The sequence below is a fragment of the Oncorhynchus kisutch genome, linkage group LG19 (genome assembly GCF_002021735.2).
Source record: "Oncorhynchus kisutch isolate 150728-3 linkage group LG19, Okis_V2, whole genome shotgun sequence".
NCBI classification, from domain to species: Eukaryota; Metazoa; Chordata; class Actinopteri; order Salmoniformes; family Salmonidae; genus Oncorhynchus; species Oncorhynchus kisutch.
This window is the reverse complement of record NC_034192.2, coordinates 3,409,752-3,433,800: the sequence shown is the minus strand read 5'-3', so window position 1 is coordinate 3,433,800 and position 24,049 is coordinate 3,409,752. Positions and strand designations below refer to the sequence as shown.

The 24,049-nt window shown below is 42.5% G+C and overlaps 1 protein-coding gene across 1 annotated transcript in view; it reads right to left on the bottom strand.

The window, feature by feature from the left end:
• LOC109879469 (pleiotrophin-A-like) overlaps positions 1-21,821 on the bottom strand; it is a 46,194-nt gene extending 24,373 nt beyond the window's left edge. The window contains exon 1 of the mRNA XM_031797338.1: positions 21,540-21,821. The gene's annotated coding sequence lies outside the window, so the exon portion shown is untranslated. The remainder of the gene's footprint in view (positions 1-21,539) is intronic.
• Positions 21,822-24,049: the final 2,228 nt, after the last annotated feature.

Below are 24,049 nucleotides of genomic sequence, written 5' to 3'. Positions count from 1 at the left end.
AGAGGACAAGATGTAACCAGCCTGGCTGAAGAGGACAAGATGTAACCAGCCTGGCTAAAGCTGTTAGAGGACAAGATGTAACCAGCCTGGCTGAAGAGGACAAGATGTAACCAGCCTGGCTGAAGCTGCTAGAGGACAAGATGTAACCAGCCTGGCTGAAGAGGACAAGATGTAACCAGCCTGGCTAAAGCTGTTAGAGGACAAGATGTAACCAGCCTGGCTAAAGCTGTTAGAGGACAAGATGTAACCAGCCTGGCTGAAGATGACAAGATGTAACCAGCCTGGCTAAAGCTGTTAGAGGACAAGATGTAACCAGCCTGGCTAAAGCTGTTAGAGGACAAGATGTAACCAGCCTGGCTAAAGCTGTTAGAGGACAAGATGTAACCACCCTGGCTAAAGCTGTTAGAGGACAAGATGTAACCAGCCTGGCTAAAGCTGTTAGAGGACAAGATGTAACCAGCCTGGCTAAAGCTGTTAGAGGACAAGATGTAACCAGCCTGGCTAAAGCTGTTAGAGGACAAGATGTAACCAGCCTGGCTAAAGCTGTTAGAGGACAAGATGTAACCACCCTGGCTAAAGCTGTTAGAGGACAAGATGTAACCAGCCTGGCTAAAGCTGTTAGAGGACAAGATGTAACCAGCCTGGCTAAAGCTGCTAGAGGACAAGATGTAACCAGCCTGGCTAAAGCTGCTAGAGGACAAGATGTAACCAGCCTGGCTAAAGCTGTGAGAGGACAAGATGTAACCAGTCTGGCTAAAGCTGCTTGAGGACAAGATGTAACCAGCCTGGCTGAAGCTGCTAGAGGACAAGATGTAACCAGTCTGGCTAAAGCTGCTAGAGGACAAGATGTAACCAGCCTGGCTGAAGCTGCTAGAGGACAAGATGTAACCAGCCTGGCTGAAGCTGCTAGAGGACAAGATGTAACCAGCCTGGCTAAAGCTGCTAGAGGACAAGATGTAACCAGCCTGGCTAAAGCTGCTAGAGGACAAGATGTAACCAGCCTGGCTGAAGAGGACAAGATGTAACCAGCCGGGCTAAAGCTGTTAGAGGATAAGATGTAACCAGCCTGGCTAAAGCTGTTAGAGGACAAGATGTAACCAGCCTGGCTGAAGAGGACAAGATGTAACCAGCCTGGCTAAAGCTGTTAGAGGACAAGATGTAACCAGCCTGGCTAAAGCTGTTAGAGGACAAGATGTAACCACCCTGGCTAAAGCTGTTAGAGGACAAGATGTAACCAGCCTGGCTAAAGCTGTTAGAGGACAAGATGTAACCAGCCTGGCTAAAGCTGTTAGAGGACAAGATGTAACCAGCCTGGCTAAAGCTGTTAGAGGACAAGATGTAACCAGCCTGGCTAAAGCTGTTAGAGGACAAGATGTAACCACCCTGGCTAAAGCTGTTAGAGGACAAGATGTAACCAGCCTGGCTAAAGCTGTTAGAGGACAATATGTAACCAGCCTGGCTAAAGCTGCTAGAGGACAAGATGTAACCAGCCTGGCTAAAGCTGCTAGAGGACAAGATGTAACCAGCCTGGCTAAAGCTGTGAGAGGACAAGATGTAACCAGTCTGGCTAAAGCTGCTTGAGGACAAGATGTAACCAGCCTGGCTGAAGCTGCTAGAGGACAAGATGTAACCAGTCTGGCTAAAGCTGCTAGAGGACAAGATGTAACCAGCCTGGCTGAAGCTGCTAGAGGACAAGATGTAACCAGCCTGGCTGAAGCTGCTAGAGGACAAGATGTAACCAGCCTGGCTAAAGCTGCTAGAGGACAAGATGTAACCAGCCTGGCTAAAGCTGCTAGAGGACAAGATGTAACCAGCCTGGCTAAAGCTGTTAGAGGACAAGATGTAACCACCCTGGCTAAAGCTGTTAGAGGACACGATGTAACCAGCCTGGCTAAAGCTGTTAGAGGACAAGATGGAACCAACCTGGCTAAGGGAATAGAATATGGAAACCAGTGTCCCAAATGGCCTTTGGACATTCCAAGCATAACCATGTCTAGGCAGTGTTTCTACCTTTTCCTTATTAGAGTCAGGGGTACCTAGGTGTCTTTACTCAATGCAACAAGGTCCTCTAGAAAACTAGCCTGTAAAAGACAAGACAGTAAGCTGGGCGAGGGAACGAGGCTTAGGTGAAGATTACGAGATACACAAAAGCCAACAGTAGTAAATTCCCTTCGCTTAGTGTCTCACCTCAGCTTTCCCTGACAAGAGATTGCTACTGTGTGTGGGATATATAATACCAATGCAGTGGAGGCTGGTGGGAGGAGTTATAGGAGGATGGGATGATTGTAATAGCTGAAATGGAATTCATGTAACCGAGTGGTTTCCATAATTTTGATACATTTCTATATATTCCATTACAGGTATTATAATGAACCTGTCCTCCTATAGCTCCTCCTGAGGTGGTCCAAAAGCATATTGGTTTGTGTTCCCTTAAACAAAGTAAATGCCTGTCCTGTGTCACATTGATTTCAGTCCTCCACACAACCTATATTTGTAGTTCCTTTTCAGATACTTAAAACTTTGCATTTTAGTTTGTAATCACTAACCAGTTCACTTTTGTACAAGTGAATTGTGGCTGGTAATTTTCAGTCGTTTTCTCTTGAGACCCTTGTCACTGACGTCCTAATTGACTCCAGATGTACCCACATGCTAGTAGCAGGTGTGTGGAGTGAACAAATTAGTGCTTGTGCCCAACATTCAAACACCTTTTCCAAATTGTTTTTATGAATATATTCCACAAGCACCTGTCTGAGGTTAGAATACCATAGAGGGGGGGGGGTTTAATTCAATAGGAAAGTATTCCTCTATTGTACTTGTGTGTGGATGTGCCATATATTCTGTTCAGTTGTTTCTGTTTGTTGGATGGGAATATCCAGATTGGAGTTAACATTGAAGTGTAGATAAACAGCCGGGGATGATGTTGTGTCTGTGCTGATCTGTCTGGGTGGATAGTAGTCTAGACTAAACAGGATTGAAAATGTTCTTTGAGCTCTCGATCAATAACTGCATTTTAATAGCCCTCAAAGGTTATTCAAGTTCATGTGATTTGATCGTAAGCAAGTTGTTGGAGCAGGTCCTTAGCTTGGATTATGAAGATGGGGAAATGAAGGCAACCTTAATATTGGCATCAGGAATAAGTTACTACTTTTTGACGACATACAGTAAATGTCTACATGTTGGTGGTATATAGTGGGTGTGCGGAATTATATCTCTTACCATCCTTCCTATGATTAAAACCTAATCTTCCTCTCCCACCAAGTGTTAGAGTGCTCATGTATCGTAACGTGACATTTTCATTTATAAAGCATTTATCATATAGACCTACAGAAGCTTTTGTTCTTTTGTGTTAAATACCCCTCAATACTCCACCATGAACAAAATGCTCTTACTGTTCCAGAACAGATTTAGTTCATTCTGATGGCGCTGGGATCTTCCAACTGTATGACGCAGAGGCTCTCATGATCTGTAGTAGTTGCAGACAGACAGTGACCTCTCCCCCCCTCCATTCTGTAGTGTAATCCTGAACGAGCACCAGGGCTTTGTTCAATTAGGCAACCCTTGTGGAACGTTGCAAGTAGAAAGTCAAGAATAGAGAGGACATTATTCCTTCTTCTACAGAGGCGTGTTTGTTCTACAGTTTATATTTCTATCAGTTTATATTTCCTCCAAAACGTTGTGCCTTGCTGAATGCAGCCCACATCCCTTCTCTCCTGAAATACTGAACAGGCTCTACTGTCTTCCACTGCTAATACAGGCAGCAATAGCCTTGTACTTCATCATGCTTACAGCTCTCTGCCTTGCTTGGCTTCAATACATCCAGTCTCTTTTGTCTTAGTATAGCGAGTGTTTCCATTGATTTCTCTTCATAATATTTCCCGCTCTAGCCTCTTAAATTATATCTATCTTCACAACTTCACTGAAACCTCCATGTGTAGGTGTTTTTTGTCTCTTGGGAGAACAGCTTGTGTTGACATTCAGTCATGGAAAAGCTTGAGTTCTAGTCCTTCTCATTAACTACACACTGCCCTCTTCTGGGCTGTCTTAGGTACTGCCTGGAGAAACAAGGACCAGTGTTATAACATTTATGAGAGTTTCTGTAAAATGTCAAATCGTCCTAGGGATAGAGAGCTACTGTAAGATTTCACATATAGGACGTTTCCAGTCATTCATAAACAGGCAGGCTCAGTACTATGGCTGAATAACATGTTTGTGACATTCAGATCATGTATTCCCTTATGCATGGACTATGAAAGAGTTGTTATTTCTGGCATGTTAAGGGTGTTCTGTGCCCTGAGGCGAAAACGATTCATCTTTGATAACAAATAATTTTGTCAGGCTTTGATTTTACACCGAGTCTCCACTGAGCCTGAATCATTCAAATATCAGTCCTATGAGACACTGATCTAATGCGAGTAGTGGCGGAACAAGAATTTGACACTGGTGCTTCTCCTGAGTACCTGCCATTTTGGATTAGACACTAAACACAAAGACAGACAACACAGTCTGAATGGAGTAATACCTTTGGCCATAGTGCCCAATCAATCAAAATTCAGTAAGTTTACAGTAGTCAAAGCAGAATGATCACCCTCCGATGGTACAAGCACCAGATTGTCATGAGAGAGAGAGGCTCACGTCTGCCATGTACATTTAGTCTAATTTCTCTTCCAGAGAGTCTTATTCTAGTGTCTGTCGGCAAACAAACCCTGCATTCCCTCTGAGCACAGATCTCAGTTCAACGGCTAGTTTTGATGGACATTTGGTTGAGTTGTCAACTAACATAAATTTAACGTGAAATCAAAATATTTCACCATGTCATTGGATTTAGTTAAAAAAATAATTACATTTCCTAACATTGATGACTATTTTCTAATCCAATCAGTTTTCCACAATGATTCTACATCATCACATTTAATTTTTTGGATTAAATGATGTGGTTACATTGATTCAACTCATTTTTGCCCAGTGGGTGTGTGTTCTGAATATGGACCCAGAAGATATTTACAGGCACATGGATGGAGCGCTGTCTCTATTTAACTACTTGCACTGTCCATATTTAACTACTATTTCTGACTTTCTACTAATTTAATTACACCATCTGTCAATATGGGCTAGATGCACTATTTCCCAGGTTTCAGAGACAGTCTTATTTTCAGCTCTCTGGGATGCAGAGAGGGAGGTTATTTATTTAAAATGGTCGGTGTGAACAGATTGGACAACCCTGTTATGTCAAGGACATTACTCTAAGCCAAAACAAGTCATGTTATTGCACTGTCTTCAGGGCTTTTTTGATGGAGGGCCATGGGATGGGCCATGCCTTCAGTGTAAAAGTATATTCCTCAAATCCTGTGTTTCTCCAACGTTTTCTGTAAGCTATGGTACTTCCTCCTCAAGGGACTGTTTACAATATACTATAACTAAATGAAAACTGACTGTCACAGCTGGCTGAAGGACTGGACCAAGGTGCAGCATGGTAAGCGTACATTTTCTCTTTATTAAAAAATGATGCTGACAAAACAAAGAACAAAAACCAAACTGTGAAGCTTTGGGCTCTGTGCCCTGAACAAAGACAAAGTTAACTTCCCACAAAACAGGTGGGGGAAAAGGGTACCTAAGTATGGTTCTCAATCAGAGACAATGATAGACAGCTGCCTCTGATTGAGAACCACACCCGGCCAAACACATAGAAATAGAAAATCATAGAACATAGAACATAAAATGCTCTCTATGATCAGGGCGTGACACTGACAAAAACATTCATGTCAACAAACCATCAGAGGTACCGGTCAGCATCATCCCAGGGACCGATGCTTGTCCCAGAACCGGAGGTTGACAAACACTGCTCAAATGTTTCTTGCCAAGGGACCCCCTCCCAGGCAAACTGGTGACCCACCAACCCCCATCATATGTTTGCAAAACAAAATATGTGCGCCTTGTCTTATCATCAGGTGAATGATAATGGCAAGTAGAAGTAATCAACATTTAAAATGAATAGATTTGGCAGACAGATTCATTATTTTGACCTCCCCACTGTTCATTGGAAGAGGAAGTAGAAACTCTAGGACAGCTTCAAAGCTAATTTCCAACAATTCTACACAGCTTGACATGGAGCCGAGACAATTTTGCAGTTATAAAGCAAATTTCCTGCAATTCTATGCATTTTGCAATGGCTAATAATGTGTTCTTCTTCTCAAACATTATAACAAAGTCAATGGGCAGGTGCTTTGAATGGCCATTCACTTTTTTTTACTGGTCATGCTCTAGATTGGTTTATAAATTACCTATCAAATCGTACACAATGTGTATTGGCGGATGGTTGTAAATCTGAGTCCATAGAGGTGTGCTCAGGTGTTCCGCAAGATTCTATTTTGGGCCCACTGTTTTTCATTTTGAATATCAACAACATTGGGAATCTTATTGAAACAGTGGATGTTCATTTTTATGCCGATGATACTGTTCAAGTGGTAGTAGTTTATCTTTAGCTTTTGAAAATGCCCAAAGAGCATTTAAAATCATACAACATAATCTGTATGATTTAAAGCTGATTCTAAATTTGGGTAAATGAAAATGCATGTATTTTCAAATGCCAGGCATGTTACAAATCATGTCATTGCTACATTGGCTGGCCATACTATAGAGCAAGTTAAAGTGTACAAATATTTGGGTGTGTGGGTTGATAAGCTGAGCTTCACTGTGCATGTAGAGAACTTGATAAGGAAGCTCAAGCTGAAAATAGGATTTTATTACCGGCATAAGGCTTGTTTTTCTTTTGAGGCCAGAAAAGAGCTGGTACGATGTACATTACTGTCGGTTTTAGATTTTAGTGATGTTATATATGTGCAGGCCTCAGCCACTACCCTGAGAGCACTTGATTCTGTTTATCATGCAGCCCTCAGGTTCATTACAAATCAGAAATGTCTAACACAACGTCTAATATCTACAGCGCTGTTGGCTCGTCGTCTTCGACCTCGCGTAGGCTTAAGGACTGGTATTGTAAGGGATTTCCTCCTCTTCTTCCGAAGAGGAGAGGCGAAACGGATCAGAGGACCAATATGCGGCGTGGTAAGTGTCCATGGTTCTTTTAATATGTAAATTTACTCATGAACAACTGATACAACAAAACAAGAAACGTGTGAAACCCTCAACAGCCCTATCTGGTGCAAAATACAAAGACAGGAACAATCACCCACAAACACACAGTGACACCCAGGCTACCTAAGTATGATTCTCAATCAGAGACAACTAATGACACCTGCCTCTGATTGAGAACCATACTAGGCCGAAACATTAAAAAAAACAAATCATAGAAAATCAAACATAGACTACCCACCCAACTCACGCCCTGACCATACTAACTAAATACAAAACACAGGAAATAAAGGTCAGAACGTGACAGGTATCCACTGATTTATAAGGCCATATTGGGTAAAATGCCATTTTATCTCTGTTATTTTTTGTCAGGTCAGGTCAGTAAATAAATATCAATTACAGTCCCATTCTGATTTGCTTCGAACAGTACCAAAATTTAGAACAGGTCATGGTAGAAATAGTTTTAGTTACTTAGCACCGTGGTCCTGGAATTCTCTCCTGAACATTTTAAAATGTGATGATCTAGTTTTGTTGGTGGAGTTTAAACACTTTATCGATGTATATATCATAGAAGAGTGTCATTGTTTTTAGGCCAGCTGTTTTTAGTCAAGGTGTTTGTGTTTTTAATGTAATATGTAATTGTTGTACTGTATGTGTGTTTATAGTTTTGTTTAATGTTGTGTTAGTGTATGTAAGTTGTTTTGTCTGAAACGTTGTTCCCCGTGCTGCTATTGGACCAGGTCTCTCTTGGAAAAGAGATGTTATCTCAATGAGAAAAACCTGTATAAATAAAGGTAAAATAAAAAATAAATACATTTAAAAAAAAGGGTGGCTCCTTTGAAGAATCTAAAATCTAAAATAGATTTGGATTTGTGTAACACTTTTTTGATTACTACATAAATCCATATGTGTTATTTCATAGATTTGATGTCTTCACTTTTATTCTACAATGTAGAAAATAGTAAAATAAAGAAAATAAATCATGAAAAACCCTTGAATGAGTAGGTGTGTCCAAACCTTTGACTGGTACTGTATATAGCTCAATATCTTTTCTGAATTCTTTGTATCTGGTTTCGGTCAGGTAAGCTGTATGTAAGAATGCTGTTCATTGACTATAGCTCAGCACTCAACACCATAGTACGCTTCAAGCTCATCATTAAGCGCGGGGCCCTGGGTCTGAACCCCGCCCTGTGCAATTGGGTCCTGGACTTCCTGACAGGCCGCCCCCAGGTGGTGAAGGTAGGAAACAACATCTCCTCTTCACTGATCCTCAATACTAGGGCCCCACAAGGGTGCGTTCTCAGCCCTCTCCTGTCCTCCCTTTCACCCATGACTGCTTGGCCATGCACTCCTCCAACTCAATCATCAAGTTTGCAAATGTTTACAGTAGTAGGCTTTGATTACCAACAATGACGAGACAGCCTGAAGGGAAGAGGTGAGGGCTCTAGGAGTGTGGTGTCAGGAAAATAACCTCTCACTCAATGTCAACAAAACAAAGCAGATGATCGTGGCCTTCCGGAAAAAGGGAGCACCCCCCATCCAGGAAACAGGGAACACCCCCTATAGGGAACACCCCCCTATCCACATCGACGAGACAGCAGTGGAGAAGGTGGAACGTTTTATGTCCCTCTGCATACACATCACTGACAAACTGAAATGGTCCACTCACACAGACAGTGTGATGAAGAAGGCACAAGAGTGCCTCTTCAACCTCAGGAGGCTGAAGAACTTTGGCTTGTCACCTAAAACACTCACAAACTTTTACAAATGATCAAATGAGAGCATCCTGTCTGGCTGTATCACTGCCTGGTACAGTAACCGCCCACAACCGCAAGGCTCTCTATAGGGTGGTGCGGTCTGCACAACGCATCACCGGGGGTAAACTACCTACCCTCCAGGACACCTACAGCACTCGATGTCACAGGAAGGCCAAAAAGATCATCAAGGACAACAACCACCCGAGCCACTGCCTGTTCACCTCGCTATCATCCAGAAGGTGAGGTCAATACAGGTGCATCAAAGCTGGGACCAAGAGACTGAAAAAACAGCTTCTATCTCAAGGCCATCAGACTGTTAAATAGCCACCACTAGCACAGAGAGGCTGCTGCCTACATACACAGACTTGAAATTATTGGCCACTTTAATAAATGGAATAATAATGTCTCTTTAATAATGTTTACATATCTTGCCATACTCATCTCATATGTATAGTATATACTGTATTCTATACTATCTACTGTATCTTAGTCTATGCTGCTCAGACATTGCTCATTCATATATTTATATATTCTTAATTCCATTCCTTTACTTAGATTTGTGTGTAATAGGTATTTGTTGTGAAATTGTTAGAAATTATTTGTTAGATATTGCTGCACTGTTGGAACTAGGAACACAAGCATTTCGCTACACCCGCAATAACATCTGCTAAACACGTGTATGTGACCAATAAAATGTGATTCATTTGATTTGATTTGGAGATATAGGGATACCTGATCTGTTGCATGATCTGCTAGTCTGTAGATATAGCGATACTAGAGCTGTTGGATGATCTACTAGTGTACAGATATAGGAATACTAGAACTGTTGGATGATCTGCTAGTGTAGAGATATAGGGCTAATAGAGCTGTTTGATGAAGAGCATGCAGCCAGCCAGCCACTGTCGAAAACATGTGCAGCAGAGCCATGAGAGATCCATCGCTTGGGGCACTGTGACGTCAGTCAGCAGAGAGGGCTGATGGGAATTCGATACACAGCAACGCTGCCTAATTTATTCCACAATAAAACTGACAGAGGCTTGTTTGTCTGTTTCTGTGTGCAATGGCTGTGGAATGTACTACAGTATATGCACACATTATTTACTGATGCTGAAAGATTCATCTGAGAAAAATGATTTGTCGTTGCATTGATTTGTCGTTAAAGAGATGGATATTTGTATGCACTGTATGAAGTCAAGTCCAGCCTTTATTATGAAAACGTGTTATTAGTTAGCTGGCAGTGGAGGCTGCTGAGGGGAGGACGGCTCATAATAATGGCTGGAATGGAGTAAATGGAACGGTATCAACCACATGGAAACCACGTGTTTGATGCCATTCCATTGGCTCCATTCCTGACATTATTATGAGCCATCCTCCCCTCAGTCTCCAATGCTAGCTAGGTATTTAGAATGTTACCGTCTCAAGCCATACTAACCAGAACTATTCTTGTCATGACACAATTAGTGTCTCCTTGGCATATTTGAATCAGAGTACCACACATAAAATACAACATCAACTCCACATTGTCTTAGTCAGCTTTATGTACTTCCATTGCCAAAACCAAAGGTCCCAAACACACACACACACACACACACACACACACACACACACACACACACACACACACACACACACACACACACACACACACACACGAGTAAAAGCATTTGCATGTGAAATTCCTGCCTCAGTTTCTTTTCAGAGGCTATTTCATGTATTCTCCTTACTAAGGAACATTCTGCCAACCCTGTCTACCAACTTCATCTGTTCACATCACTGGTCTCATCCCCTTCAACACATGCTATTCCTATCCATAACACATGTATCGTTATCCTTGTTCCCAAATGGCACCCTATTCCTATGTAGTGCACAACTTTTGACCAGGGCCCCTAGGGATATGGTGCCATTTGGGATGCACTCCCTGTTAACCCACCAACATGAGTATCTGTAACGTATATGCAGGGAGTCAGGAAGCAAGTGCAGAATGTCAGTTCAATAATAAACATGACAATAATACAAAACAGAAGCTGCATGCTAAAGCTAAACCAATACTGCCTGATGAATGAAGCAACTGAGGGCTATATGAACGGAGAGTAATCAGGGTGGTGATGAAGTCCAGGTGTGGTTAACGATGGGGAGCAGGTGTGCACAATGATGGTTGCCAGGTGAACGCAGTGTGGGTTGCCAGGACAGGTGGTTAGTAGACCCTAAATACATGCTTCTTTCCAAAGGACAACTTGCAAGTACATTGAGGAGCTCTTTTTTTGCTGTGGAGTGCTTATAGCTTTCCACTTTCATCCTCCTCAAAGGGAATAACACTCCTGGGAGCCAGCATACATGACAACCTCCACTCAATCCCTACGTTTCTTCTCAGAAAAAACTAAATGTTTCTTGCAGTGTTCCCCTCACTGTCACTGGTCATGGTGGGATCAAGATAGTTTCTGGCCACATGCTCACAGACACAGCACAGCCCAGAGCATTGACCGGGTCCTTTCAACATGCCACAGAACATTACGCAAGACTGTGCAGAAACACCCTCCTTTTCCATGAGTTGAAGTGTGGTTGGTTGTGCAACGTGCCATGCCTTCTCTGACCACCTCTGTCACATTGAACTGGGTCACACAGACAAACAGGTTATGGCATACGTGGTTTCCCCCTCAGAGAATACATCACAACAGATCGGTACGTCAAAACTGAAGAACTCATTTCAAATCACACTTTTTTTTAATGATCCTGACCTGTCTGTCTGGGTGTGTGTTTGTATAGTTATCTAATACCGTTTTCACACTTCTGCGTCAAACCAAGCTGAGCTGTACTGGGTTGTCCTGGTTACACATCCACCATAGTTGCATAAATTGGTTATTCACTGGGTTGGGGAGTAAGGGATTACATGTAATCTGATTACAAAAACAACTACAACTAATCCGTTACCAGCTAAAATAATGTAATCAGATTACAGATACTTAAAAAATATATATATTGCTTGGATTATATTTAAATTCAGAAAGGATGTTTGCAAAAAAAGACATGACAACTTTCTGTTTTCTCAATGACATTCAATTCAGCATTGAAAATAGGCACCATTTAAAAAATATTGTAATCAGATTACAGATACTTAAAAAATATATATATATATATATATTACTAATTGGATTATATTTAAATTCAGAAAGGATGTTTGCAAAAAAAGACATGACAAATTTCTGTTTTCTCAATGACATTCAATTCAGCATTGAAAACAGGCACCATTTTAAGTTTGTTCCACCTGAGCGAATCTGACCACAAGTCAAAGACCACTATGACCAAATGCGTTTGATGGATCCTTTTCATCATCTTCTAATGTCTCTTAAGGGTAAAGTAATCCAAAAGTAATCAGATTACGTTACTGTGTTTGGGTAATCTAAAAGTTACATTACTGACCATTTTGGACAGGCACTGTAACGGCTTATATTTAGAAAGTAACCTAACCAACGCTGGTTGTTGATGCCGGTTTAGCTGTTGGCCCTACCTTTTGAAACATGGAGGTGTTTCTCTACCTTTTGAAACATGAAGGTTTTTCTCTGCCTTTTGAAACGTGGAGGTGTTTCTCTACCTTTTGAAACATGGAGGTGTTTCTCTACCTTTTGAAACATGGAGGTGTTCCTCTGCCTTTTGAAATATGGTGTTCCTCTGCCTTTTGAAACATGGTGTTCCTCTGCCTTTTGAAACTTTGAGGTGTTTCTCTACCTTTTGAAACATGGTGTTCCTCTGCCTTTTGAAACATGGAGGTGTTTCTCTACCTTTTGAAACATGGTGTTCCTCTGCCTTTTGAAACATGGAGGTGTTTCTCTACCTATTGAAACATGGTGTTCCTCTGCCTTTTGAAACATGGAGGTGATTCTCTGCCTTTTGAAACATGGAGCTGTTTCTCTACCTTTTGAAACATGGAGCTGTTTCTCTACCTTTTGAAACATGGAGGTGTTTCTCTACCTTTTGAAACATGGAGGTGTTTCTCTGCCTTTTGAAACATGGAGGTGATTCTCTGCCTTTTGAAACATGGAGCTGTTTCTCTACCTTTTGAAACATGGAGGTGTTTCTCTACCTTTTGAAACATGAAGGTGTTTCTCTGCCTTTTGAAACGTGGAGGTGTTTCTCTACCTTTTGAAACATGGAGGTGTTTCTCTACCTTTTGAAACATGGAGGTGTTCCTCTGCCTTTTGAAACATGGTGTTCCTCTGCCTTTTGAAACATGGTGTTCCTCTGCCTTTTGAAACATGGTGTTCCTCTGCCTTTTGAAACATTGAGGTGTTTCTCTACCTTTTGAAACATGGTGTTCCTCTGCCTTTTGAAACATGGAGGTGTTTCTCTACCTTTTGAAACATGGTGTTCCTCTGCCTTTTGAAACATGGTGTTTCTCTACCTATTGAAACATGGTGTTCCTCTGCCTTTTGAAACATGGAGGTGTTCCTCTACCTTTTGAAACATGGTGTTCCTCTACCTTTTGAAACATGGAGGTGTTCCTCTACCTTTTGAAACATGGTGTTCCTCTGCCTTTTGAAACATGGAGGTGATTCTCTGCCTTTTGAAACATGGAGGTGTTTCTCTACCTTTTGAAACATGGAGGTGTTTCTCTACCTTTTGAAACATGAAGGTTTTTCTCTGCCTTTTGAAACATGGAGGTGTTTCTCTACCTTTTGAAACATGGAGGTGTTTCTCTACCTTTTGAAACATGGTGTTCCTCTGCCTTTTGAAACATGGTGTTCCTCTGCCTTTTGAAACATGGTGTTCCTCTGCCTTTTGAAACATGGTGTTCCTCTGCCTTTTGAAACATTGAGGTGTTTCTCTACCTTTTGAAACATGGTGTTCCTCTGCCTTTTGAAACATGGAGGTGTTTCTCTACCTTTTGAAACATGGTGTTCCTCTGCCTTTTGAAACATGGTGTTTCTCTACCTATTGAAACATGGTGTTCCTCTGCCTTTTGAAACATGGAGGTGTTCCTCTACCTTTTGAAACATGGTGTTCCTCTGCCTTTTGAAACATGGAGGTGTTCCTCTACCTTTTGAAACATGGTGTTCCTCTGCCTTTTGAAACATGGAGGTGATTCTCTGCCTTTTGAAACATGCAGGTGTTTCTCTACCTTTTGAAACATGGAGGTGTTTCTCTACCTTTTGAAACATGAAGGTTTTTCTCTGCCTTTTGAAACATGGAGGTGTTTCTCTACCTTTTGAAACATGGAGGTGTTTCTCTACCTTTTGAAACATGGTGTTCCTCTGCCTTTTGAAACATGGTGTTCCTCTGCATTTTGAAACATGGTGTTCCTCTGCCTTTTGAAACATGGAGGTGTTTCTCTGCCTTTTGAAACATGGAGGTGTTTCTTTGCCTTTTGAAACATGGAGGTGTTTCTTTGCCTTCTGAAACATGGAGGTGTTTCTCTACCTTTTGAAACATGGAGGTGTTTCTCTACCGTTTGAAACATGGAGGTGTTTCTCTACCTTTTGAAACATGGATGTGTTTCTCTGCCTCCTGAAACATGGATGTGTTTCTCTGCCTTCTGAAACATGGAGGTCTTTCTCTGCTTTTTGAAATATGGATGTGTTTCTCTGCCTTTTGTATACAGTCAGGAGAATTTGTGCTATTGGTAAAAAAAAAGAGTAGAAAGTTCTAATGAGCCATGCCCTTCTCTGGTGTTAGTGTAGACCGGCTGTCTCTCACTATGAGCTGTGGACAGAATACTAATGTATGACTAATGGGGTGCCTGTCTCTCGCGCTCTCACTCTCCAACCCGCTTCCTCTCTATTTCTCAATCTTTCTTCCTGCCTCTACATTGTTCTCCTCTCTCCCTCTCTCCCTCTCTCTCCACCTTTCTTCCTCCCTCTCCATCGTTCTCCTCTCTCCTCTCTCTCTCCTTCTTTCTCTCTTCCTCTCTCTCTCCTTACTCTCTCCTGTCTCTCTCTTCTTCTCCCTCTCTCTCTCTTCCTCTCCCTCTCTCTCTCTTCCTCTCCCTATCTCCCTCTCTCTTCCCCTCTCTCTCCTTCTTTCTCTCTCTCTCTTTCTTTCTCTCTCTCTCCACAACAAACACAGTATGTGTTACCCATAATCCACCACATTGAAGACGCAACTTCAAGCACATTAAAGATTGTTTCCTTAGTGAGGGATTTGCAAAGGGATTTCTGAGCCACACAAGTCAGTCTGGGGGAATTTAGTGGGAGGTTTAATGAGGACAGGGATAAAAAGCGTTCTTGAACGTCCCCCTGAGGCGCTGCTGAAGGCAACCCTCCTCATAGTTGCTGTGATCCTGAAGCTCTGATCACCTATTGGTGGGTACAAGCACCGCTTTGGTCTTAACTCCATAGAGTGGGCTTACCTAATCCCCCCCCCCCCCCTAGCCATTCTATGTAGTAAAGTTATCAAATCATTCTCTCACTCCTGAATGCATCCCTCAAAGAAATAAAAACATCCCAGAACGCTATCAGCTTGTGAACGTCTCCACAGAGTCCGATTAAAACCTGGTGAGATTTAAATGGAGTAGGATTAAGCTCCATATTTAACGCACAAAGTCTGATTACATTTGACTTTAACAAGGACTTTGAAATATAGCTTTTTGCAACATCTCCAATTCAGGCAACTTTAAAAACAGCCGTCATCCATAACTGATGCAGATAAAAAAAAAAGAAAAACAAGTGCAGAACTAGGCAAAGATAAGAGGATGTCTGGCATTGATTGCAGGCTTGATCATGGACATGCAGCGTATGCTCTTGTTTTTAACAAGAATTTATCAAGTCAGAGACAAATACAAATAGATTATTGATAAATGGATTGGATCTAATGTCATTTGTGATGCTGGTCTGTTGGCAACATCCTTTTATTCATCATAATCATTCATCAATCAGCTTCAAAATCATCTCCGCATCACAATATATCGAATATAGGCTGTCTAACTTAATTCCATCAGAACTTTCCATTTGAGCCGTGCAATGCCTTGTCATTAGGCTATTATCCCCATTCCACTGCATCTCTCATTTGCATTAGCCATCCTATTAGCAGTGAGAATGGAATAAGAAAACAAAGTGGTGGAATGCTGCAGGATACTGCTCGCGCTCAGTTAATCTTTCCATTCACCTTGAGTGGACTGGCCACATCAGTGGAAATGGCTCTCAGTTTTGTCTGTCTATACAGCCGTACAGCCTACCTGTCAAGGGCAGACAGACTGACAGTCCCCTAAAGACGGACTATGGTTCATCAAACCAATATGGGGAGTATTCTTGGAGGGTGTCTCAATCATTTTCTGTATTTCCTTTTTAGCCCTGCACTGTTTATGCCTGACGACAGTCTCCTTTCTGATTAACAGTGGCTATAATATTGAATCAAATCCTCTACGGTGGATCGAAGTAACTCAGCCACAGTGCAACTAAAAGGTCAGGTAAATACAATGAGATTAGCATTGACTGCCTTTATAGATTTTAACATTTAGATTTTTGCATTGGAGGTGGCACAGAGACTGTATGTCATGTTATTGTGCCCTCAAGGAGTGTTACATGTTATATAGGCACCTCTATTGCCAGGAAAGTTTGCTGAAAGGGATATGGATAGTTGCATTTTCCCAATACGCATAAAAGGACACATTTAATGTTGTTTGTAATGGATTGTTGCATTTATATAGTGCATTTAAATGCATCAGTAAGCATGTTTACTACTTTGAGAGTTTCCCTAATACCATATGGAGAAAAGGTTACTACTGGCCCTCCAGCACCACCTCCAACAACAGCAACCACACTTTCCTATGTGGTCTCCCATCCAGGGATTAACCCAGCCCTACCCTGCTTATCTTATGTAAACCCGTCGATTTTAACAATGCAATGTACTGTAAGGATGGATTGTCACTATGTAGAATGTGCTTCATGATTGATGAATGGCTCTGAATCTAACTTCTACACACCACATACAAGAATCCATACCGCTACATGACACAGACATGAAAGCATAGATCCCTACATCTCTTCTTCTCGGTCAATTATTCCACTGACTTGCCCCCTTTCTTTATTTTTCTTACTCTCTCTCTCTCTCTCTCTCACTCACTCACTCTCTCTCTCTCTCTCTCTCTCTCTCTCTCTCCTCTTTTGCTCTTCCCCTCTCTTTCACTCTCTTATCTCTCACTCTCTCTTCCCCTCTTCTCTCTCTCTCTCTCTCTCTCTCTCTCTCTCTCTCTCTCTCTCTCTCTCTCTCTCTCTCTCTTTCCTCTCTCCTCTTTTGCTCTCGCCCTCTTTCTATCTCTTCCCTTCCTCTCTCCCCCCTTCCCTCTCTCTATCTCCTCTCTCACTCCCTCTCTTTCCTCTCTCTCAATTGCTCTCTCTCTTTCCTCTCTCTCCCTGTCCTCTCCCTCCCTCTCCATCCCTATCCCTCTCTCTCTCCATCTCCCTATCTTCTCCCTCCTGTGTTCTCTCAGTTCATTAGACAAACACAAACAGGCTGGTCCCCCATGGTGTGGTAACTGCAGCCTGTACACACAAACACAGAAAGTTTCTCGCTCTCTCTCTCTTTCCGCTCTCTCTCTCGCGCTCTCTTTCTCTCTTGCTCTTTCTCTCTCTTGCTCTCTCTCCCTCTCTTGCTCTCTCTCTCTATCTTGCTCTCTCTCTTTGCCCTCTCTCTCTCTTGCTCTCTCTCTATCTTGCTCTCTTTCATCTCTCTCTCTTGCTCTCTCTCTTTGCCCTCTCTCTCTCTTGCTCTCTCTCTATCTTGCTCTCTTTCATCTCTCTCTCTTGCTCTCTCTCTTTGCCCTCTCTCTCTCTTGCTCTCTCTCTATCTTGCTCTCTTTCATCTCTCTCTCTTGCTCTCTCTCTTGCTCTTGCTCTGTCCTGCTGTCTCTCTCTTTCCTCTCTCTCTCTCTCTCTCTCTCTCTCTCTCTTTCCTCTCTCTGTCCTGCTCTCTCTTTCCCCTCTCTCTCTCTCTCTCTTGCTCTCTCTTTCCTCTCTCTCTCTGTCCTCTCCCTCCCTCTCCATCCCTATCCCTCTCTCCATCTCCCTATCTTCTCCCTCCGGTGTTCTCTCAGTTCATTAGACAAACACAAACAGGCTGGTCCTCCATGGTGTGTTAACTGCAGCCAGTACACACAAACACAGAAAGGGAGACATGCTCATCCTATACACACTCAGACACCAGACTCCAAACTTCTATCAAAACAGACACTGGACTCCAAACTTCTATCAAAACAGACACTGGACTCCAAACTTCTTTCAAACAGACACTGGACTCCAAACTTCTATCAAAACAGACACTGGACTCCAAACGTCTATCAAACAGACACTGGACTCCAAACTTCTATCAAAACAGACACTGGACTCCAAACTTCTATCAAAACAGACACTGGACTCTAAACTTCTCTCATGGCACCAGTCACAGTCAACAAGACTGTAGGGAGGCTTTATTTGCATTCTATTCCACAGTCACAAATATCTGATTCAACTTGACTGATTACATACGCATGCATGGGAATGCACGCATGTGCAGGCACACACACACACACAAACCCTGTCAGGTCACATATTGAGTTTTCCTTTCTTGTGTAATTGGTATTTACAGACAGACATCAACCCCCTGACCTATGACCTCACCAGCAGGGTGGGCCAATCAGAGGCCAAGGGATGGTGCCAGCAGTATGCCGGCCAAGCTGTAACTGTGGGAGACTAATGAACTAATTGATCAGGGTGGAAGGCCTCTGGCCGTCATTGTTCCTCAGAGGGTCATACAGCCAATGAGGCCGATACAAGGGCCAAACCACAGGCGCTCCACAGGACATCACAGTCACAGTCAGATCTTTATATTACCACAGGCAAACTAGCTATCCACAATATAGGTACTCTCCAGAAAATTAATATTCATTCAATTCCTAAGAATATATTATTTGGCCATTGGTGGAAAGGTGGTCTGAATCTGAAGTTTGGTGTACATGGTTATGTGATTCGAAGTCTGTCCCATCAAACACACAGTAAGACAAAAACACAGACAGACACACGAACAGATGGACACAGACATGATGCACCCATCAGATTCCTCCGTACAAAGAGACTCTGTCAGGCAATGGGCCAATGGCAGATTTCAAAACTGTGAAATTCATTCTCTCATAGCTGGATTTAAGGATTTTCAGTAAGCCAGAAATGGTTGCGGTTTTGTTGTAATGAAATAGCCATCTAATTTATGTCTCAATTAGAATATGTGCATTTCCTCAATTGAACATTTAACCATTTAAACGACACAGCCCCTCAGCTTAGACTAAATCCCATGCCATGATTACCTATGGACATTCTGAGAAGATTTGATGAAATAGAGAGCCAGTCACTTCTTAGTATCATAGTATCTTAGTAGCCTCTTCTAGATCTGTGATAGTAGATACTGTTGAACCTTATCTCTCTTATTGCAGGGTCCCGGCTGACGGCTCTAGTCTAGCTACAGTACCAAACAGCATACAGCCCATGAACTTCCGAGCTCAGCCTGGTCCCAGAACTGTTGTGCTGTACTGCCAACTTATGAGGTTGTCGTTGGCATGACGACAGCCAGAGAGGGCTATTCGGTGAAAACAGGGGAAGGGGCTTCTCAGGGCCTAGACTGGGGTCCGTCTCTGGTTTGGGTCTGGCAGCCCTCTTCCTCCCTACCTCTCCAGACCCCATCAACAGCCTCTGTGTTCAGCCTACATGTGATGTGAGAGGTTAATGTGTACACTACAAGAATGAACCAGCCACTCAAAGTGGGGATCTTTGTGCATTTTCCTTATCCCTGCCACTCTCTCTCTCTCTCTCTCTCTCTCTCTCTCTCTCAGCCGCCACTTGCTCCCTATAGACCGGACCTGGCTCCTTTGAGAGTGCTTCCCTTCCCCACTGTGAAGCAGCTTTCTTAGGCATCTCACAGACCATTCTATCTTATTGCTCCAGGTCTTCCATGTAGAGCGGTCACGTGAAATGGGTGAAATACATGGGTGAAATGCATTGGCTTTGTGTTCCATGCTGAATAGCATCTCTCAGTGTCGCACATAGAAAGTGTAAGGGACAAAATAACATTGAGGGAAAACAGGATCCGTAAAATGTGCCTTGCCTTATCTTCCTCAAATGGCAGCCCTTTCATAAACGCCCGTGCACATTGACAAATGGGACTTGTTATGTGAGAGTTAGCTCACCCTCCTGGCTTCCATCCGAGCAGCTCAGCTCCACCTCGGGTCTCTCAATGAGCTTGACTTCCCACTGACCAAAGCTGGTTTCTCAAGCTCATCTCTCCACCTATTGCCTCATGTTTAATCTCCCAGCTCTTTCATTAGGAACACACCATGTGTTACTTCTAAAGCAATGAAGTGGCCAAAGCTCATTTAAATCTAGATCGAGACCAATGCTCTTTTGTACACAGTAGGAATGCCAGAGATGTTGGTCGAAGTTGGGGTTCCTATACCAGGGGTGAACATAACTATGGCAACACAGGCGCAAGGTCTGCTCAACCATAGGAGTGCTACAATACCGATGCACTCGGTTTCTCATTCCAGTCAGGCCTGACCCAAATTACAATATCCTGGGAAAAACACTGTCCCCGACAACACACATGCGCACGCACATGCACGGCCACGCAAAGAATACGCTCTGTCAAACACACTCACATACACTGCAAGCATAGGTCTTTATAAGAGGACACCAAACGAAGCCAATAAAATGATATGCTTGGAGAGTGAAGGGTTATGTTCTGGTGGGCGTGCACCTCTGTAGAATTGGGAAACTTGACTGATGGAGTGATTCAAGCAGTTGTGCTACAATATGACGAAAAACTAAATATCGTTTTAGACTTGAGGAAACATAGATGTTCTTAGAAGTCTTGAAGTCTGCAATGAGTCCTACAGCATGCTAAGTATTTGGATAAATGCTAATTTTGGAGTTAATCCCTTACTGTAATGCAAACACTAAATATTACAGGGAGATGGTAAACACAAAGCCCTGCAGCTCTCTCTACTATTGTTATTTCCTCATGAGCTTGTTTTGAGCTTCTTGTTCTTTACTGTTTTATTTGTCTCACATACAAAGCCTGAAAGGGAAATATATCCAGTTTAAATTATAAATCCTTTGTAATTGAAAAAACAAGAGCTTTTATGTTCATATACCTGAGCCTCTGAGCCTTCCACCTTCAGAACTGAATAAACCATAGAAAACACATGGACAATCAAGATGGTTTACAGTAAAAAGGGATACAGAAACAACACCCATAACTTGTGTTGATTAGTATCTGCAACCATAAATTATAATCGAGATATCCAAGGAAAAAAACTTCACAAAAAGGCTCTCGAGCGATACTTTGATTTGTTGCAGTATTTAGTGTATTATTAGCCTGGGACGTGGCACGACATCCAAAACAAAGCAAGCCAGAGAACACTTACTACACAGAGAGTTAATAATGATGCTGCCAACTCAAAGACACCAGTTCCACTATCCCACAACACAAACATTCCCCCTACACTCCTTCCGCTATCACTAATTGTCCATATCTGTCTAGGCTACAGTTGGACTCATCTGATTGAGTCTCGGCCCATTCATACTCCACAGCCTCCCAGCATTGCTAGTCCCTGTCTGCCTCTCACAGTTCTGAAATCTCCCTCCTCATCTCAGCCCCAATAGCTTCACACGCCACATCTCTCCTGGTCACCCAACTACCACCACACATCCAAGTGTGCACCTTGCTCCGGTTATAAGTACTTACTTTGAACTGGAGGTCTGGTGGTTGTTCCAACGCTTTGCAATAGTTTGTGAACTCTCCTCTCATCTGCTCCTCACCCCTGCTGTCAGTCACTCTCTAATTCTCTCTCTCTCTACCTCCCTCTCTTTCTTTCACTTACTCTCTCACTCTTGTCTCTCCACAAAGCTGTTTTCTCTCTCTCTCTCCCCCTCTCTCTCTCCCTCTCTCTCTCCCTCTCATTTCTGTTGCTGAGAGAGGAGGGCGTTCTTAAAAGCTTGGTTTCCTGACTCGTGATCAGGATCTCATTGCCACAAGGTCACTCCAGGGACGGCCCGCTTGGCAGGGGAGCAGCACTCAGAGAGAGAGAGAGAGAAGAGAGAAAGAGGGGGTAGAGAGGGAGGCAGGAGGGAGGAGAGGGAGCACTTAGAGCCAGAACTGGAGCTATGGAGTCACACTGGGGACAGAGATAGAGAGAGAGAGGTTGGGTTGAGTTGGGTTGAGTTGGGGTGGGGTGGGGTGGGGCTAGCTACAGATGGGCTCTGACAGGATAGCCCCAGTCATCTAATATACAGTAGTTATATAAACAACATAAAGAACAACATGGACAACAGCATGGAGAACAGGAAAAAATACATTTCAATATATTTAACGTCACATAAAATGTATTTCAAATACACTAACGGTTAAAAGTTTGGACACACCTACTCATTCAAGGGTTTTTCTTTATTTTACTATTTTCTACATTGTAGAATAATGGCGAAGACATCAAAACTATGAAATAACACATTTGGAATCATGTAGTAACCAAAACAGTGTTCAACAAATCAAAATATATTTTATATTTGAGATTATTCAAATAGCCACCCTTTGCCTTGATGACACAGCTTTGCACACTCTCTCAACCAGCTTCATGAGGCAGTCACCTGGAATGAATTTCAATTAACAGGTGTGCCTTCTTAAAAGTTCATTTGTGGAATTTCTTTCCTTCTTAATACATTTGAGACAATCAGTTGTGTTGTGACAAGGTAGGGGTGGTATCTTTTGATCGGTAGTGTACATGTACATACATTTGCATCTTTGCTGAAATGCATGTAATGACTGACAATATTCCAGAAATGAATGACAGTGACACCTAGTCTACAGGGTGGTCAAAGTGGTTCCTATGTCAGCTTCTTAAATTACTGATTACATATTGATCAATGGTGATAATTATTTTTTGCCCACTAAGCACAAAATTGTTATGGTAAGTAATATACAGTGCCTTGCGAAGGTATTCGGCCCCCTTGAACTTTGCGACCTTTTGCCACATTTCAGGCTTCAAACATAAAGATATAAAACTGTATTTTTTTGTGAAGAATCAACAACAAGTGGGACACAATCATGAAATGGAACGACATTTATTGGATATTTCAAACTTTTTTAACAAATCAAAAACTGAAAAATTGGGCGTGCAAAATTATTCAGCCCCCTTAAGTTAATACTTTGTAGCGCCACCTTTTGCTGCGATTACAGCTGTAAGTCGCTTGGGGTATGTCACTATCAGTTTTGCACATCGAGAGACTGACATTTTTTCCCATTCCTCCTTGCAAAACAGATCGAGCTCAGTGAGGTTGGATGGAGAGCATTTGTGAACAGCAGTTTTCAGTTCTTTCCACAGATTCTCAATTGGATTCAGGTCTGGACTTTGACTTGGCCATTCTAACACCTGGATATGTTTATTTTTGAACCATTCCATTGTAGATTTTGCTTTATGTTTTGGATCATTGTCTTGTTGGAAGACAAATCTCCGTCCCAGTCTCAGGTCTTTTGCAGACTCCATCAGGTTTTCTTCCAGAATGGTCCTGTATTTGGCTCCATCCATCTTCCCATAATTTTTAACCATCTTCCCTGTCCCTGCTGAAGAAAAGCAGGCCCAAACCATGATGCTGCCACCACCATGTTTTACAGTGGGGATGAGCTGTGTTGCTTTTACGCCAAACATAACGTTTTGCATTGTTGCCAGAAAGTTCAAATTTGGTTTCATCTGACCAGAGCACCTTCTTCCACATGTTTGGTGTGTCTCCCAGGTGGCTTGTGGCAAACTTTAAACGACACTTTTTATGGATATCTTTAAGAAATGGCTTTCTTCTTGCCACTCTTCCATAAAGGCCAGATTTGTGCAATATACAACTGATTGTTGTCCTATGGACAGAGTCTCCCACCTCAGCTGTAGATCTCTGCAGTTCATCCAGAGTGATCATGGGCCTCTTGGCTGCATCTCTGATCAGTCTTCTGCTTTCAGCTTGTATGAGCTGAAAGTTTAGAGGGACGGCCAGGTCTTGGTAGATTTGCAGTGGTCTGATACTCCTTCCATTTCTTCCATTTCAATATTATCGCTTGCACAGTGCTCCTTGGGATGTTTAAAGCTTGGGAAATCTTTTTGTATCCAAATCCGGCTTTAAACTTCTTCACAACAGTATCTCGGACCTGCCTGGTGTGTTCCTTGTTCTTCATGATGCTCTCTGCACTTTTAACGGACCTCTGAGACTATCACA